Source organism: Natrix helvetica, assembly GCF_964273705.1.
Source record: "Natrix helvetica genome assembly, chromosome: 5".
Lineage (NCBI taxonomy): Eukaryota > Metazoa > Chordata > Lepidosauria > Squamata > Natricidae > Natrix > Natrix helvetica.
The window spans coordinates 79342761-79360498 of NC_138551.1; the positions used below are offsets into that span (position 1 = coordinate 79342761).

At 39.8% G+C, this 17738-nt stretch overlaps 1 long non-coding RNA gene across 1 annotated transcript; it reads left to right on the top strand.

Annotated features, from left to right (window-relative positions):
* The first annotated feature begins 4671 nt into the window (after positions 1-4671).
* LOC309393523 lies at positions 4672-16945 on the top strand. Its single transcript, XR_014175602.1, has 3 exons — positions 4672-4780; positions 6836-7034; positions 16876-16945. It is a non-coding gene; the product is annotated as an uncharacterized lncRNA (long non-coding RNA).
* The last annotated feature ends 793 nt before the right edge of the window (positions 16946-17738 follow it).

Genomic DNA, 17738 nt, shown 5'->3' on the forward strand with positions numbered 1-17738 from the left:
TCCAAAGAGGACATTAGAGGTCCCAGTAGAGATGGAGATGCTATCATCCTTATGTGAATATACCACGATACCTTTAGTACCAAACCAAGAAACTGAGGGATGACCCACGTCAGTGCCACCATCTCAAAGTCGAATGAAGCATGACCTAATAACTCCTTGTCCTACACCTAGAGAAGAGGCATCGAAATGGCAAGTCCTAATAACTGGTGACAAAATCTCTTAATCTACTGTCATTTAAAACTTTATTCAATATAAAAGGAGAGATGTCATGACTTTGTGATGAGACAGAAACTAAATAGCCAAATTCAACCTACTTTGAAAGAAAACTGCTGTTACCGTTCCAGTGGTGAGTTTCACATTTTTTTAGAACCTCTTCTGCAGGTGTGGCCTGTTTTGTGGGAGTGGCTCGGTGGTCATGTGACTGGGTGGGAGTGGCTTGGAGGTCATTTGGCATGGCCAACTTGGAAAATGTGGTGAAGCTCACTTAACGATGCTCTTGCTTAGCAACCAAAATTTGGGGCTCAATTATGGTCATAACTTCTTTTTCTCTCTCTCCCACTTTCTTTTTCTTTCTTTTTTCTTTCTTTCTTTCTTTCTTTCTTTCTTTCTTTCTTTCTTTCTTTCTTTCTTTCTTTCTCTTTCTCTCTTTTTCTTTCTGTCTCTCTCTCTCTGTCTCTCTCTCTCTCTGTCTCTCTCTCTCTCTCTCACTCTTTGTCTCTCTCTCCCTCCCTCCCTCTCTGTCTTTCTCTGTCATTCTCTCTCTGTCTCTGTCTGTCTCTCTCTCTCTCTCTCTCTCTCCCTTCCTCTCTCTCTGTCTTTGTGTATGTGTGTGTGTGTCTGTCTGTCTCTCACTCACTCATTCACTTAATCACTCACTCTGTGTGAATCTCTTTCTGTCTCTCTCTCTCTGGCTGGCTGTCCCTCCTTCCCTCACCCTCTCTGTCTCTCTCTCTCTCTCTGTGCCTCTCTCTTTCTGTCTGTTTCTGCCTGCCTGTCTGTCTCTCTCACTCTCTCTCTTTCACAAACACACAGATACATACATACTGTGGTCATCTTGTTGAGTGTTCCAATCACATTTGAAACACTCAACAACTGGCCTACATTTATGGTTTTTTGCAGCATTCTGCAGTCGTAGGACCAAAATATATGGTTAAAAGTACCTGGCAGCGGCGTTTTTCCCTGGGGGACTCCGCAGAACATCCCAATATTTGATGGGATTTTCTGCGGAAGGTATCTGTTTGTGTTTATTCAAAAATAAAAAAATATATTAAAAAAATAAAATAAAACCAGAGACCAATGTTGGAGGGGATATGTGGCACTAGGGCAAATAATGAAAGCAGCATTGTTTATATACATCTGTACTTCCTTTTTTTAAATAATATTTTTTTATTCAAAACATTAAAATACAAACTCCAAAGGTGGGGGGAGGATACAAAGAGAAAGCAAAGCTAGGCAAGAAAATAAATGATGTAAAAAGGGGAAAAAAACTATATACATAAATTGTCTCCCCGTCCCCCCTAGTTGAATACTGATAAATGTATTTCAAGTACATCCCAGTGGTTAGAGTGCAGTACTGCAGGCTACATAGTAAAATAATCTCAGATAACATTGAGATAATCTTTCCCATGATAAAAAAAACACACACAGAGAGAGCCCTCATCAGAGCCTTCCCCAGAATCCAGGACTGGCCCATGTTCCTCTCCTACCTCCTCACTGTCCAAATCTGCTGTCACCTTCGCTGACCACTGGCCGGCCACAACACTACCTGAATAGCACGGATTGATTTAAACCATTGTTATTTTACCAAATCTTTTTATCTAAAATTTCAATTTGAACTTATAAATTTAAAAGCATTTTTAAAGGCTTCCTTCAGTTGATGCATTGTTTGTATTTTAAATATATCCATCTTCTGTAACTGAGCCCAAAGTTCATCTCAAAGTGAAGGAGAGCAAAACAAAACAAAATAACCTCAAAGAATATTGAGATAGTCTTTCCATGTAAGGTTTTAAAGGCCATGTAAGGTTTTAAAGGTGAAAAACAGCCCCTTAAATTGCACCCAAAACCAAATTGGTAGCCATTGAGGCTCTAGCAAAAGAAATGACAAATGCGAAAATTTTGATTTATGTAAAACTGTGAGACTACTGTATTTTGGACCAAAGGCAACTTCAGATGATGCAGAAAAGAGGGGGGGGGGGAGGAAAAGAAAAACAACAACAAGATAATAATAAAGAAATACTTTCCAATTTTCAGCATGTTGAACTTTAGTTAATATAGGAACTTTTCACTCTTTTAAAGTTACAAATAAAAAGTATTTTTCTCCACCTAGCCTAACTTTTAATTATAGGCAATTCTGAAACGATCATCTTTTCCGTTCTAATTTAGCAAAAAAATCTTCTAGGCATTGTGAGAAATATCAAGCAATTCGCTTATTCCTGGGCAGACAATCCAAATTTGGATTCCTTATTTCCGCTCTTCACAATCACTACAAATTCTCAATCATTTAACAATCATTAAATCCTTCCTCTGGCATGGCAGGATTGCTGTTTCATCACTTTTGGGCATTTAAAAGGAGTCCTCAAAGGTTTCAATCCCACAAATAGGCATCATGAAAGATTTGTTGTCAGAGCTGTTTCGTGTCCATTCATCCCCGCCCAAACAAAAAGCAGCGATGGACATAATAATGCATAATGAGCAGCCTCAGACTCAAATGTGCATTAGGTTGTGTCTCATGGATCCTGTTTTTCTTTTTTCCCGAGACAACTTTATGCTAATCCCAAAAACGGACTTTAGATGATCTAATTTATTCTAAGCATTGATGCTAGTTGGACTTTTCCCTACATACTTTATACAGATGTCCCAAAAAGTGCTTTTTCAAGAGCCAACTGGGCTGTCTGATTTCTCTCTGAAGAGCTGAAGAAGCTTCTTGGATAAGAAAACTCTGTGATCTCAGAAGTCGTCTATTATGAACATTAATTTAAAGCTGAGTCAGGCAAAACAGAACATTTCAGAAATTAAACTTGGTGCACATTTACCTGAGGACATGCAGAATGTCTAAGCAAATTCGTCCCTACATCATCGTTTATAATAGCATAGATTCACTGCCTTGTACTGAGGTACATTTGGTTAAACCTTATGCAGCATCTGTTCAGTACTCAAGCTCTCCGGAGTGATAAATTAAGAGGTAAGCAAAATCATATTTAAGTTATTTTTGTTATAAGGACAGGACTGATTAATAATGCTGGCTGGGAATCATGGAATATAAGTCATTCATAGGTCCGGCCTCAGAATGATAACTAATACTTCCAAATATTCCAACCAATACTTCCAAAAGCTAGGACAGCCAAAATATGCCTCTCCTCTTTTCCAATGGAATGGAAAATTTATTTGGGTGTTTCTTGTTCTTTTCCGCTTTCTCATGTATTCAAGAATTTGAAGGTATCAAAACCAAGGTTTTCTCTTTGGCTTTTTCCCCATTTATTTTAATGATCTTTTGTAAAATACCTCTAAATTATATTTGGACTGTAAATATATTTTTTTCTTCTTGAAAATATATTTTTTATTATTTTTATTCTAGTGAGTATTCTAGAATAGTTCTGAGAAGCATAAAGTGTAGGATGTGCCAATGCAGCCAAATTGTTTTTGCTATTAGCTCAATAGAGCCAGGTGAATGTATTCTAATGTCTATTTAAAAAGATTCCTGAAGACTTTCAGACATTAACACTGTAATTTTAAAACACTTTCCACACAGGTGGGATGTGGCTGTTTCTGGCAATGGCATGCTTAATCCAGCAGACTACAAATTCAGAAGAATCTTTCCGAAGAAGGCATTTGAATCCTCAAGGATTCATGACAATTGTAAGTTGTTGACATGAAACAAGTAGGTTGACTCATCACCCCCTGCCCTATCTTTCCTCCTCCTCCACCAAGACAAGAACAAAGATTGTCCCACTACAGCACACTACCAGCCCAGGTCCTTTTAAACAAAGAATGGTTTTGTTTTAATGGATACCTTAATAAATTGAACTCAACTTTCATTGACCTCCAAGGCAATATCAAGTCTAAATGTAAATACTAAACTTGTGCATAGCTTAACCTGATGTGGATACAGAATCCCCCTGCCCCAACTGAACCAGAGGAGCAGGTTCAGTTTGGGCAAGGAGTAGCAACAGTGTCTTTGGGCTATCCCTTTGAAGGGCTATAAAGCACTTTCAACTCGATTCAGGAGCCCATTGGCAACCAATGCAGGAATTTTGGCTTAAGAATAACTCTACTTTGGTGGGGCTGCTCTGCAAATACTCTTGCTAACACATTGTATACCACCTGCAATTTCTAGGTACCCCCAAAGGCTACTTTAGGTAGGGGGCATCATAGCAGTTTAACTCAGCAGTTATGAAGACATAACTTTCCAAACTCAAGAGTTTTCTTGTCAAGGCAGGGCATATGAGCCAAGGTCAGTCAAAGGTGTCTAGCTTTTTGTTAGGTATAATTCATTATTGTATTCACCCTCAGGATTATTTTTTCCAGAACTGCTAGGTCACTATATCTGAAGATGATGCCACAAAGGTATATAAAATAGAAATATATTCAAACTACTGAACAGATTATATACCCCATAGGTATACAACTTAGATGTTGAGCAAGAATTTACTATTTCTTTTGCAGCCTGAAATCATCCAATATTGGGGATATCCCAGTGAACAGTATGAAGTTCTGACTGATGATGGTTATTACCTTCAGTTAAACAGAATCCCTTATGGGAAACACTGTCCACATAAGGAAGGTAGGTCTATAATATGATATTTCCAGATATGAATTGCTTACATACTTCATATATAGTCATTCAAGTGGTCATGTAAATCTCATTATGCGTTCTTGGGAAGGGGAGTACAAAACTGTTTGTACTTCCTGTACAGTTGCTGTTTTCAGCTTTGACTGGAAGCTTCTGCTGTGTGTTTTTTTAAAGCCATAGATACTTGGCATGAGTATTCTATTATCTTTCTACAAATAATTGTGCAGCGTGATTTATTATGATGGGTGGTTTAGTCTGAGAGTCCTTTGAACTTGTGAAACCAAATAAATGAGGAGTTTCTCAGTAGCATCAACTCCGTCTCTGTGGGCTGGGTCCATGCCCTTTTGTGGCTCCTGAAGATAACTGGTGGAGCATGAGTGGCTGGATTCAGGAGAGATTTAAGGTTTCTCTGAGGGAGAGAGTTTTTCCACTTGACTTGAAAAAGGGTTGATTGTCTCTCTTTTAAAGGAGACATTCCTTAACCCATCTCTACTTGAGAGAACTTTCACTTAATCTCCAACTGTAGGCTAGTCTCCAATTTTAGGATTGGTAATTAAGAAAGTGATAAGGAGTCCAAAAATGAAGAAGGGGACAACAGAGAATGAGGTGGCTGGATGGAGTCACTGAAGCAGTTTAAATGGACTCCAGGGGATGGTAGAGGACAGGAAGGCTTGGAGGAACATTGTCCATGGGGTTGCAATGCGTCGGACACAACTTCATGACTAACAACAACAAGGAGTCCATTGCACATGATCCTACTGGAAGTGAATAGTCTTCATTACTTTTAATTTGGGTCATGGGACAGAAACTGCATTGATCATTCTGAGGAATGGAGACAGGAGTAGTGCATCTGTCCTGATCCTCTTAGACTCCTTGGTGACATTGAACACAATCACACATTGTATGTTTCTAAACTAACGTCAAGCTCTGGGAGAAGTAGGCAGTACTTCATGGTCATTCATAAATAAATTCATTCTTACTTGTGTATTTCCAATTGATAATCAATTTGTTGCTCCAGTTTGGAATATTGCAAGGTTTCACTTCTCGCTTATATTATGTAATCCCATTTTCAAACTGGGAATAATTGTCAGTTTGGGATGAGAATTTCTCTCTGCTGATGATGCACAGCTGTACATTATTATCCCAGGGTGAGAGTTAGTGAAAGTTTAAATTGGCTCCAGGATGTTGTGGGAGTCTAGATAGGGCAGCTTAGAGTAGACCCTACCAACAATCAGAATTGCTACTTTGTGCCTACACATTAACTTTAATCGTGGTACTTAGTCTTGGTGGGGCCAGGTACATCCTGAATAGCTGGTCCGTGACTTGAGCATCTTCCTGGTTCTACTTCACATTGGTAGAAAAAGCAAATGTGAACCCTCGCTTAGGAGTGCTTTTGAGCACAGCTTGGAAGCTGCAACTGGTGCAGAATGTGGTAGCCAGACTGCTACTTAAGGCAACCTGCTACTGTAAGATGATATTGATGACAAGTTTGTTGCATAGACTACCAGAATAGTTTTGGCCTCTAGAATGATTTGGGGCAAATACACAAGTACTTTATACCTCTGTCAATCCTCTTACGTTCTTACATATTTAGCCTAAGATATTTTATAAATATTGTTAAAGCAATATCAGTGGTAGATCTAGTAGCACAGTTAAGATTCTGCAGGGAAAACTGTGATTGGCGATGCACCACATCTGTTCTTGAGATCCTGTGGCTGTCATTGCAGATGGCCCATAATAGCACTAGCACTTAGACATTTCACAATGCTTTACAATGCTTTACACTCCTCTCTAAGCGGTTTACAGAGTCAGCATATTGCCCCCAACAATCTGGGTCCTCATAATCCTAGGAAGAGAAGCATTTGGTATGGAGCGCCTTCGACAAAGGGTTCATGAGTAAAAATTATATTTTGTCATTTGAATCCAGACCTCTACACAATCCTAATGTAAGTAGGCTGCTGTAAAGGGATCTTAGCAAGACAAAGTGTCATGACTCATTTCTGGAGATGACATACAATAAATCATGATTCTTGGATTCTTTTGCAGGGCCCAGATCAATTGTATTATTGGTACATGGTTTTCTGGCTGATGGGAGATGTTGGATTGCAAATCTTCCTAGCAACAGCCTGGGATTTTTCCTAGCAGATGCTTGCTATGATGTCTGGATAATAAATGATAGAGGGACCACTTGGTCTAGAAGACACAAGAAGTTTTCAATTGACCAGCAGGAATTCTGGGAATTCAGGTACATTCCAAGGAGAATTGATAGTAAAAATGTTTGGTGAAAGTCTTGCAATATGTTAGGAAAGGATGTTGGAGGATTTATGTAAATTAATGAATAAATATTTTTCTATAATATAAACCAAGTTAAAATGGATACAATAATCATTTATTCAAAAAGCAACATCACAAAGGAAAAATACTAAAAAATAGAAAAAAGATTAGCAGCAACCCCAACAATAACAGTATTGAAATATATGAACTGGTGAGGCATCGGTTTTTCAGTGCAAAAAGGTTTTTATTTTTTAAAATAAAGTGTTGATTAATGACACTCTAGTTTTAGAAAACTAAGGTGTCATTAAATTACATTTTATTTCTAAAAAATTAAAAACCCTTTTGGTTTTCTTGGCGAAAATATGAATTTTGAGTACACAATATAAGGAGAAAAAAGATGTCAGTTTTGATATGTTTAAGAGATTAACACTTATCATGTGTTGATGAAGGTTTTGAATATCAAATTATGTTAAACTAAGATCCTTTGATAACTAAGATGTGAAGGGTACAGGAAATGTTGATTTTACATGTTTCTTATATATGGCCATTTAACTACATTATCACACAACTAAGCTAATCTTTTAATATCCCTCATAAATGAGTCACTTGCGGGGGGAAAAGAAAAAGTTATTCGCAATTAGCGAATAAATTATACCAGAAGGGGGTGTGGTTTAGATGGTTGATGCCTGAAGGTATCTTAATATTCTGGGAGGAGACAAGAGTTAGAATTAATACACCCACAGAGGCACAGGCCTTTATGGAAAAAAACAAACTACTCCTAGAAAAACCTGATGATTCTTCACCAGATACACAGGATACGGGAGGGGCCGGAGCCCTGTCGGCAGGGGGAGATGGGGCAACCCCGAGAAAGCTCAGATCACAAACATGAGTAAGAAAATCCACCTGACATAAACTGATTGAAATTATCAACTGAATTTATATGCTAACTATATGTTACTACTTAATAATGAATTATGTGCAAATGTATACTATGAGTATGGAGGGGGGGCGCACCTACCGCACACTGCAGTTGCCAAAATTTGTAACCTTTCCCCTACCTTTCTCCTTTGTAAAATACTAAAAAAACCAATACAACTTTGTTATAAAAAATAAAAAATAAATGAGTCACTTGCTACAAAAAAAAGGTAGAATTAAAGTGAAAGGAGTTGTCACCAAACATGAAACAGTGGCCTTAGAAAACAGAAAGAGGCAGAAGGAATGTTCTTTTTTTAAGGAGTAGAATAGTTCTGCTGATTCTCCTGTTGTGAATCTTGGAATTGTAAGTGACAAAGAAACCTTAAGTTTGTGGACGAACATGACAGAGAAACACAGCAGAGCTGGAAATCAGGTAGGCAAAGAAATGCTTGAAGAAAAAAGAGGACACCTGGGCACCAGGCACTGAAATGGGCCCATCTCTATCCAGCAGCTTCTCATGGCCACTGGAGGGATGGCCGACATCTACCAGCACTTAAATGCGGTGGCATTCCAGCTCTGGCCAGGAAGAGGCAGCAGACATGGATGATACAGTCAGGATACCCACATTATTCAGCAGCAGAGGTCGGTTTCAGGTGGTACGGTCAGGTATGCTCATACCGGTGTGTCAGGGGGAAAAAAAAACGCCTGATATCTGAGATCAATGGACCGTGGCTGATTCCCTTCCGCATATCTTTTGAGATATTGAGAAAAATAAAAGTCTTTAAGAAGTATTCTAATTAATAAACAAACTTTAATAATAAAATAAAAAGTAAATGAAACAGAAATAACTAATGGTTACATTTTGATAATGAAAGCTCCGTCTGCCAAGTTGGCAGCCGAACAAAGAAGAAAGGAATTTTGGAATGTGTAACCGCATGCGCAATAAATCACTTTCAGATAAGAACTTTTTGTTTTATGACCTGCGCAATAAAGCTTTCTTAGTTTAACTCTTGAATGTCAGTTTAGGCAGTTCAGGCCTAGCAAACTTTTTAACATCGTGACACCCCTTCTTTTGCTAGTCTGGGCTGACGTCATCAAATCATCAATTAAGGCACATCTTCTTTCGCAGATATTCGTGTTGATTTGCAGCAAGTGGTTTGTTAAGCATGTCTGCGATCTGATCATGTGTAGAAACATATTGCAATTTTACAAAACCTTGCTTAACAAATTGCTTTGTGTTTTGATAACGAATGTCAATGTGTCTGGACCTAGAACCTGTGAAATGTGACTCAGAAATATAAACAACAGATACATTATCTTCCATCACGGTGATTGGTCGAATCGGACGTGTCCAGATATCTGTGATCAAAGCATCAAACCACGTTAGAGAATTACAAGCATCTGAAACACAAGCATATTCAGCTTCAGTAGATGAACATGAAACAAAACTCTGTTTTCTCACTTGCCAGTAAACAGGACAACCATTTAGGAACATCATGTAACCAGAAGTGCTTTTGCGTGACTTCTTGTTGCTCGCCCAGTCGGAATCAGCAAAACAAATCAACTTTGGTTGATCAGTGTGTGTTGGTTCTAGCAATAACTTCATGTGTTTAGTGTGTTTCAGGTATTTCAACAACTTCTTAATGCATGACCAATGAAATTGTGTTGCCTTACCTACGTGTCGTGATAAAAGATTAACACTAAGTGCGATGTCAGGTCTGGCCCAACTACTAATGTATAATAGTGAACCAATGACTGAACGATAAAGTGTTTGATCCTCGAACTCAGGACTTGGTTCATGTGTTAAGTTGTGAAAATCTGTTTGCATGGGTGTCTTTGTTGTGCTAGCATCTTTCATGTTGCAATGATGTCTTCTTGTGAAAGACTAAACCCCTTCTGTGTCTTTTCAATTTGAACACCTAAATAAGTGCTAATGTGTCCTAAAGATTTTAGTGTGAAGTATCTTTGCAAACTTTTAGCAAAAATCTCACTCATTTTCTTATTTGGACCAATATAAACAATATCATCAACATAAACAAGAATTATCTCATATGCATTGTTAGATCTTTTTGTGAACACGCATTCATCAGTTTCGGACTTAATAAAGCCCATTGAATTTAGTTTGTCAGTAAGACATAAATACCACATTAAACCTGACTGTTTCAGACCATAAAGACTTTTGTTCAGGAACCAGGTATCCCCTTCTTGCTTTCGGAATCCTGGAGGGCTTCTCACGTAGATCTCTTCATCTAGGTCTGCATGTAGATAAGCTGTGTCCACATCAAATTGGAAAACTTCTAAACCAAGAATAGTTGCAGTGGTTAAGGCAATTTTTACACTTTCAGTTCTGACTGTTGGTGACTAAGTGTTTGTGTAGTCCTCAGGATAACGTTGAGCGAAACCCTGAGCTACCAGTCTGGCTTTGTATAAAGACTCACCATTTGGTTTCTTCTTGATTCTGTAGACCCATCGGGTGCCAATGACTTTCTTGTTTGCTGGAGGTTTTGCAGGTCTGAATACATTAAGTTTCTTTAAACTGTCCATTTCATCCTGCATTGCATCATACCACTTGTCTTGTTCTGAATCAGGAAGCTGTTTGATTTGTGTGAATGTCTCTGGAGGAAGAGTAACGTTGCAAATCAAAGGTAATGGTGACTTTGTCAGTTGCCATGAATAACGTTGTGGAGGGATTCCTTTTGTGGCCCTCTTGGAGCGTCTAGGAACATCAGTCCAGTCTTCTTCTTCTTCATCATCATCCTCGTCCTCACGTTCGTCGCTAGCATCAGCATCCGCGGCTTGCGAAGATGGAACATCAGTTTGTGAAGAACTGGTAGAAGGAATATCTGCCTGCGAATTGTCATCAGGCTGCGTGGCATCTGGAACACCATCTCTAGGAAAATAAACTTCAGGATCATTGGAATGAATCCTGGACCAGTCAATATCTTCCTCAAAATTAGCAGATTGTGAAATGACAATCACATGTTTAGTATCAATGAATTTGTACCATTTTGAATTATCATCAATACCCATAAATCTCAGTCTCTTTGCTACTGTACCTCCCTTTCTTCTTTGACTTAAGGGAGTGTTCACCATAGCATATGAACCAAAAATATGGAGGTTCTTGAGATCGGGCTTGTAGCCATACAGCATGTAGAAAGGAGTTTGATTGATTACACTGCTCCAAGTACGGTTGACAATGTAATTTGCATATTTGATTGCTTCACCCCAGTATGCGTTACTGAGATTGGCATCTTCTAGAAGACAACGCATCATGGTTTGTAGAACCCCTTGTCTTCTTTCTACAACTCCGTTATGAGCCGGTGTATATGGAGCAGATGTCTGATGAAGAATTCCATTCTTACGCATCCAGTCCTGGAAACGCTGAGACATGAATTCTGCACCACGGTCACTCTGGATTCTGGCGATGCGAACTTGGTATTGTGTAGAAACAAACGCTGCAAAGTCTTTAAAGATCTGAAAGGTCTCAGATTTCTCTCTCATAGGATATACAAATCCATATCTAGAATGATTATCTACAATTGTTAAAAAATACTTTCTGCCACCAAGTGTTGGTGGGAAAGGACCCACTATGTCAGTGTGTACCAAACCAAAAATGCATGTTGACAGGCGTGTAGCGTGTTTTGGAATTGGAGCCGCCTTGGATTTAGCCTTTTTGCAAACGGCACAATCCAAAAACACCTCACACCCCTTTAGATCCAAACCTTTTGCGAACTCCGGCATCTTTCTAAGAACACGGAAACTGGCATGTCCCAATCTTCTGTGCCACTTGTGAATACACCTGGAATGCAAAGGTTTACCAGTTAGTGAATTCTCAACATTAACAGTTTCATGAGGACCCTCAGGCTTGCTCTGAGCAATCTGTTTCTGTTTTCTTTGTTTGTTGGCTTTAGGAGCCTTTGGCACAGTAACGTTTTCTCTCTCTGGGACAACTCTCTCTGGGTTCACGTTGTGCCTTTTTGGAGTTTGCATACTTGCCTGTGCTTGCCCTTTAGGCTTTGGCTTTAAGTAATAAACACCACCAATCAGCATGGTTTCAGCAACAATATCTCCATCTTTAACTAAGTAACTTGCTTTTTCGAGGTGGTGAACCTGGAACTTTAAATCTCTAGACAAGTGACTTTGACTAAGCAAATTACTGGTTGCTGAAGGTATGTAATAAACATCAGGGATGTGTGTATCGAGTTCTTCAATGTAAACAGTTCCTTTTCCCATAACCTTGCAAGTGTGGTTGGTGAAGGAATACAGTTCTCGATACTCGGGCTCTGGTTCGCCCATCTCTGTGAAAAGTTCCCTTCTGTGGGTAACGTGCACAGCTGCTCCACTATCTAAAGTCCACAAAAGACGTCTGTCGAACTTTGGATCAGGTTGTGGAACGTTGGTTATGGCCAGTGTCACAAGTGGAGCTTGTGAATCACGCCTTGGACCATGATGACCTTGTCTTCCGCCTTTACCTCTGCCTCTGGAATCTGTTCCTCTGGGCTGGTACGTGGCGGGAGCTGGAACTCATTGGGGACAATCCCGGGTGTCATGTCCCACACGGTTGCAGGTGTAGCATTTTGGCATCCTTGGAGCGTAGCCTCTTCCTCGGAAGGGACGTCTGGCTGGAGCCTTTGATGCTGGAGGTCGTTGCAGATGTGGTGTAGCTAACCTGATAGCTTCGTCTTCCACTAAAAGTCTGCAAACGTGGTTAACTGTGCGTTGAGCAATAGGCACGTAGTTAATCTTTGCAACAGCATCTTTCCATTCATAATTCAATGAGTTAATGATGATGCTAATCATTTGGATATCATCGATTACATGGCCATTTTGTCTCAATTCACTTCTCATTCTTTTCAGTTTGGTCAAATGTCCACCAATTCGTTCACCAGGTTTCAACTTCGAACCATGGAACTCAGACATGAGCAAACATGAGGATTCAATTGAAACGGGCCTGTAGCAATCTTCCAAAATAGCCCATATTTCTTGGGCAGTTGCATCAGGTGGAAAGATACCTTGGATCTCAATTTCCATTGACATGAGTAAAGTCGTGATTGCTCTGTTTTCGAGGTCTCTCATTGCAGGTGTCCAGGGTTGAGGGGGAGGATTAAAAACCATGGAATGTGTGCCTTCTCTTCGAAGCAAGAGCGCAATTTCACTGACCCAGGCTTTATAATTCTCTCCTGACTCCTTTAATTTGGACTCACCAGTCAAGGGGGTGACTGTGAATACCTGCTGAGGAACAATTTGTTGTTCTGGTTGCAAAGCTGGTTGTTGAACCAGGGGATGCTGGGGTTGCATCATTGGCCTTTGCGTGGCAACATCAAATTGGCTTCCTCGAATTCGCCTTTGGCTTTGCCTTTTTTCATCTAGGGAGGATTCGACACCGCCAGGGGGTGTTGAAGACTTAACCTTTGGGGGCAAAGTTTTGGCTTCTAAAGGGCTCATAGCCAGATCTCTAAAAATCTGGTCCAACTGCTTCATCTTTTGCTCTAATGATTTTTCTCCGCCAGCAGATGGCAGTGCAGCCTCACTTTTTGGCTGCAGTCGTCTATATGTATGCGGAAGTTCAGTTGACTCAAAGGGACCACGTGACCTCGGTGACGTGTACATGTCTCTTTGTTCTAATTGACCAATGAACTCTGTGGGGTGTGTCTTAGGCTGTTGTTTTGAAGAAAAGATGGCGTCCTCAGACATTTTGGGAGTGGGGGAGCTCCTCCTACTTCGCTTTATTTCGTTAAAGCACTCTCTCACGTCCCTAGCATATTTTTCGAAACGTTCTATTTGATCAAGATAGCTTTGCATTTCTTCGTCATCATCTGGGGGGAATTCATAAAATCTGCTTTCTGCGTGGGAGGATTTTTTTCTGCCGGCCATTCATCAATTGTTTGATAATCTGCGAGGGTCTGGGAATGGAGTGGCTCTGGCAGAGTGGGAAGTTTTGGCTTGGCCCCCAAAAATTCATAATCTCCTGGAGATATTTTAGAAGGAGGAACCACTGACCTCGTTTCGTGGATGTCGCGTCCTGTAGCTCCTTCCCCCACATCTGGCTCGGCACTTTGTTGCTCCTGGAATACGTTTGAAGGTTCTTGCTTCTCTGTGTGTGATGGAGCCTCCTTGTCAGAGGAAGCTGATTCATCTGTGCTCGCCCCATCTTTCTTTTTCTTTTTTTTCTTTTTCTCCGACATTGCTAATTAGGCTTAGTCAGTTATCTTAAGATAGCGCGAAGAGAAAATACAGCCATAAATTGTAGCCATCTCAGCTTGTATCATCGAACCAAACTCTGCATACCAAGTTGTCAGGGGAAAAAAAAAACGCCTGATATCTGAGATCAATGGACCGTGGCTGATTCCCTTCCGCATATCTTTTGAGATATTGAGAAAAATAAAAGTCTTTAAGAAGTATTCTAATTAATAAACAAACTTTAATAATAAAATAAAAAGTAAATGAAACAGAAATAACTAATGGTTACATTTTGATAATGAAAGCTTCGGTTGCCAAGTTGGCAGCCGAACAAAGAAGAAAGGAATTTTGGAATGTGTAACCGCATGCGCAATAAATCACTTTCAGACAAGAACTTTTTGTTTTATGACCTGCGCAATAAAGCTTTCTTAGTTTAACTCTTGAATGTCAGTTTAGGCAGTTCAGGCCTAGCAAACTTTTTAACATCGTGACACGGTGCCAGAAATCTGGCATGCTTTTGTGTACCTGTTCCTCTGGAAGCCCCGTACCTGAACGCTCCCTCCCCTGGCCTGGCTCCACCCCCACTCACTTCCCCACCCACTCTGTCGCTGCTCTCTCTCTAACACCCTGCCTGCCTGCACCATGCTTGTCCCACCCTTGCCGGAGGAGAGGACTCAGCTGTTGGAAGAAGCCCGCGCTTCTTTCTCTTTGAGAAGTGCCTTGCAAAACCAGAACTTCGGAAACCGCTTCCAATTTGGAAATCCGTGATTCATGACTGCAGATCGTGACTGAGAGGTGCAACGTTTTGTGTTATGTTCCAGTTCAGCCAATTTCTGGATTGGCAGCTCCTGCTTATAATCACTTGTGCCCTAGAAACCTCCAGATTGCACTACTCCATTGTGCTCTATATGAATCTTTCCTTGTGTATTATTTTTGTAATACTTATTTTTTATTATAGTTTATGTCTATTATTTACTTGATTGTTGTATGCCACTCAGAGTAACTTTTGGTGACACGGATAGCTAATACAAATTTGAAATTAGTATAGTAAGTATAATATTGTATAGTTTAAACTAAACAGCGGGGACACAGAATTAATTGATACAGAACATTTCTGTCGCCAGCAATCTAAAATTCATAGGGTTATCAGTGCATATAACATAGATGTTTGTGCGGGTAAGATTATCACTCCTGCTGTGAAGCAAAACCAAATATTTAATAGTGAGTGCCATACCATGTGCATGAATCATGCAAGTGGCAAGAAAACAGGGGCAGTCAGGCATAACATAGGTTATGTAGACAGTAAACGCAGAGTCAATCAAAATGGACTCAATTGTCTATACACCAATGCAGAGTATGAGGAATAAACAGGGTGAATTAGAAATTAAAGTAAATGAGGGCAGATACGATATTGTTGCCGTTACAGAAACTCGGTGGGATGAAACCGACAAATGGAACATACAGCTAGAAGGATTTAAATTATTTAAAAGAAATAGACCAAATAAAAGAGGAGGTGGGAAAACTTGCCACACAAGTAAAAAAAATAACATAAAAACAGCTTCTTCCAACATGTTAAAAACAAGAAAAAGGTTAAGGAAACAATTGGTCCATTGCTGGGAGAAAGTGGCAAGAAAGTGACAAGCAACAGGGAGAAAGCAGAACTATTTAACTCATGTTTTGCATCTGTCTTTACACAAAGGGATAAAACAGTCCAACCTATCAAAAATATCACCACAAAAATCAGATTAGGAACACAAGTTGAAATAGGGAAGAAAATGGTAAGTGACCACCTGTCCACCCTAGACGAGTTTAAGCTTAAGATATAGAAGGATCTTGACAAACTTGAACATTGGGCACTATCTAATAAAATGAAATTCAATGGCGAAAAGAGGAAGGTTCTACATTTAGGCAAGAAAAACGAAATGCACAGGTACATTATAGGTGGTACCTTGCTCAATAGTAGTAACTGTGAGAGGGATCTTGGAGTCCTAGTGGACAACCATTTAAATATGATCCAGCAGTGTGCAGCAGCTGCTAAAAAAGTCAACACAGTTCTAGGCTGCATAAACAGAGGGATAGAATCAAGATCACATGAAGTGTTAATACCACTTTATAATGCCTTGGTGAGGACACACTTGGAATACTGCATTCAGTTTTGGTCGCCACGATGTAGAAAATATATGGAGACTCTAGAAAGAGTGCTCTAGAAAGATGATTAGGGGACTGGAGACTAAAAGATATGAAGAACAGTTGCAGGAACTGGGTATGTCTAATTTAATGAAAAGAAGGACTAGGGGAGACATGACAGCTGTATTCCAATATCTCAGGGGTTGCCACAAAGAAGAGGGAGTCAAACTATTCTCCAAGGCACCTGAGGGTAGAACAAGAAGCAATGGGTGGAAACTAATCAAGGAGAGAAGCAACTTAGAACTGAGGAGAAATTTCCTGACAGTTAGAACAATTAATCAGTGGAACAGCTTGCTTCCAGAAGTTGTGAATTTGTCTGAAACGGTATAGGGTTTCCTGCTTAAGCAGGGGGTTGGACTAGAAGAACTCCAAGGTCCCTTCCAACTCTGCTATTGTATAGTACAGTACAGTACAGTACAGTACAGTACTAGTATTAGTACTAGTACTAGTATTAGTACTAGTGCTTCGATCCCATTATCCTAAGATGGTAACCTAGGTGAGGTTGATTTGTATATATTTTCATGTTACAGTTTTCATGAAATGGGAATTTATGACGTACCAGCAACAGTAAACTTCATCCTAGAGGAAACAAAACAAGAGTCTTTATATTATGTTGGCCATTCCCAAGGAGTATCAATAGGTAAGAATATAGTCTTGGCATCATTTTATAATAAAACTGTTTTTCTCTGTCTATCAACCAAGGACCCTATTTTTCAACTGGGTTGAGCAATTAAAAGAAAATGACTGGGTATTTTTCTTGGCTTTGGTCCATATCATCTTACACACCCGCACGCACACACACGCACACACAAACACACACACACACACATCATTCTACATCTCTGCTGCAAAGTTTTCAAAATCTATTCTGGTTAAGAGTCTTTAACCAATATTGTCTATATGGAGATGTCTGTCAAGAATTTACAAAGGCCATCAAGTGGGCCTTGATTTCATGGAGGTGCACCATTTTGCCTGAATGAAGCACCTTTGCTTCCACATGAGGACAATCAACTTCAAATGGCTGCTTCGCTTTCTGAACATTTGCTGAAGCCAATTATGGCAAATGGAGCAGAGCAGCCGGTTTTTAGTTAGCTCCCATAAGATACCGATGTCTTTTTTTTTTGCCACAGTTTTAATAGCAATACCAAGAAGATTTAAATTGATATATTATCGCATAGTGTTTTACAGCACTCTCTGCTGCTTTACAACATAGAAGCATTATTTGCTAATTGCCCCCAACAATCTGGGTCCTCATTTTACAGACCTGGGAAGTATGGAAGGCTGAATTAACTTGAGCCCTATCAGGATCAAACTCCAGGCTCTAGGCAGGGTTAGCCTGCAATGCCACCATTGTGCCACCAGTTACATAAAATATATTACATAAATACATCTC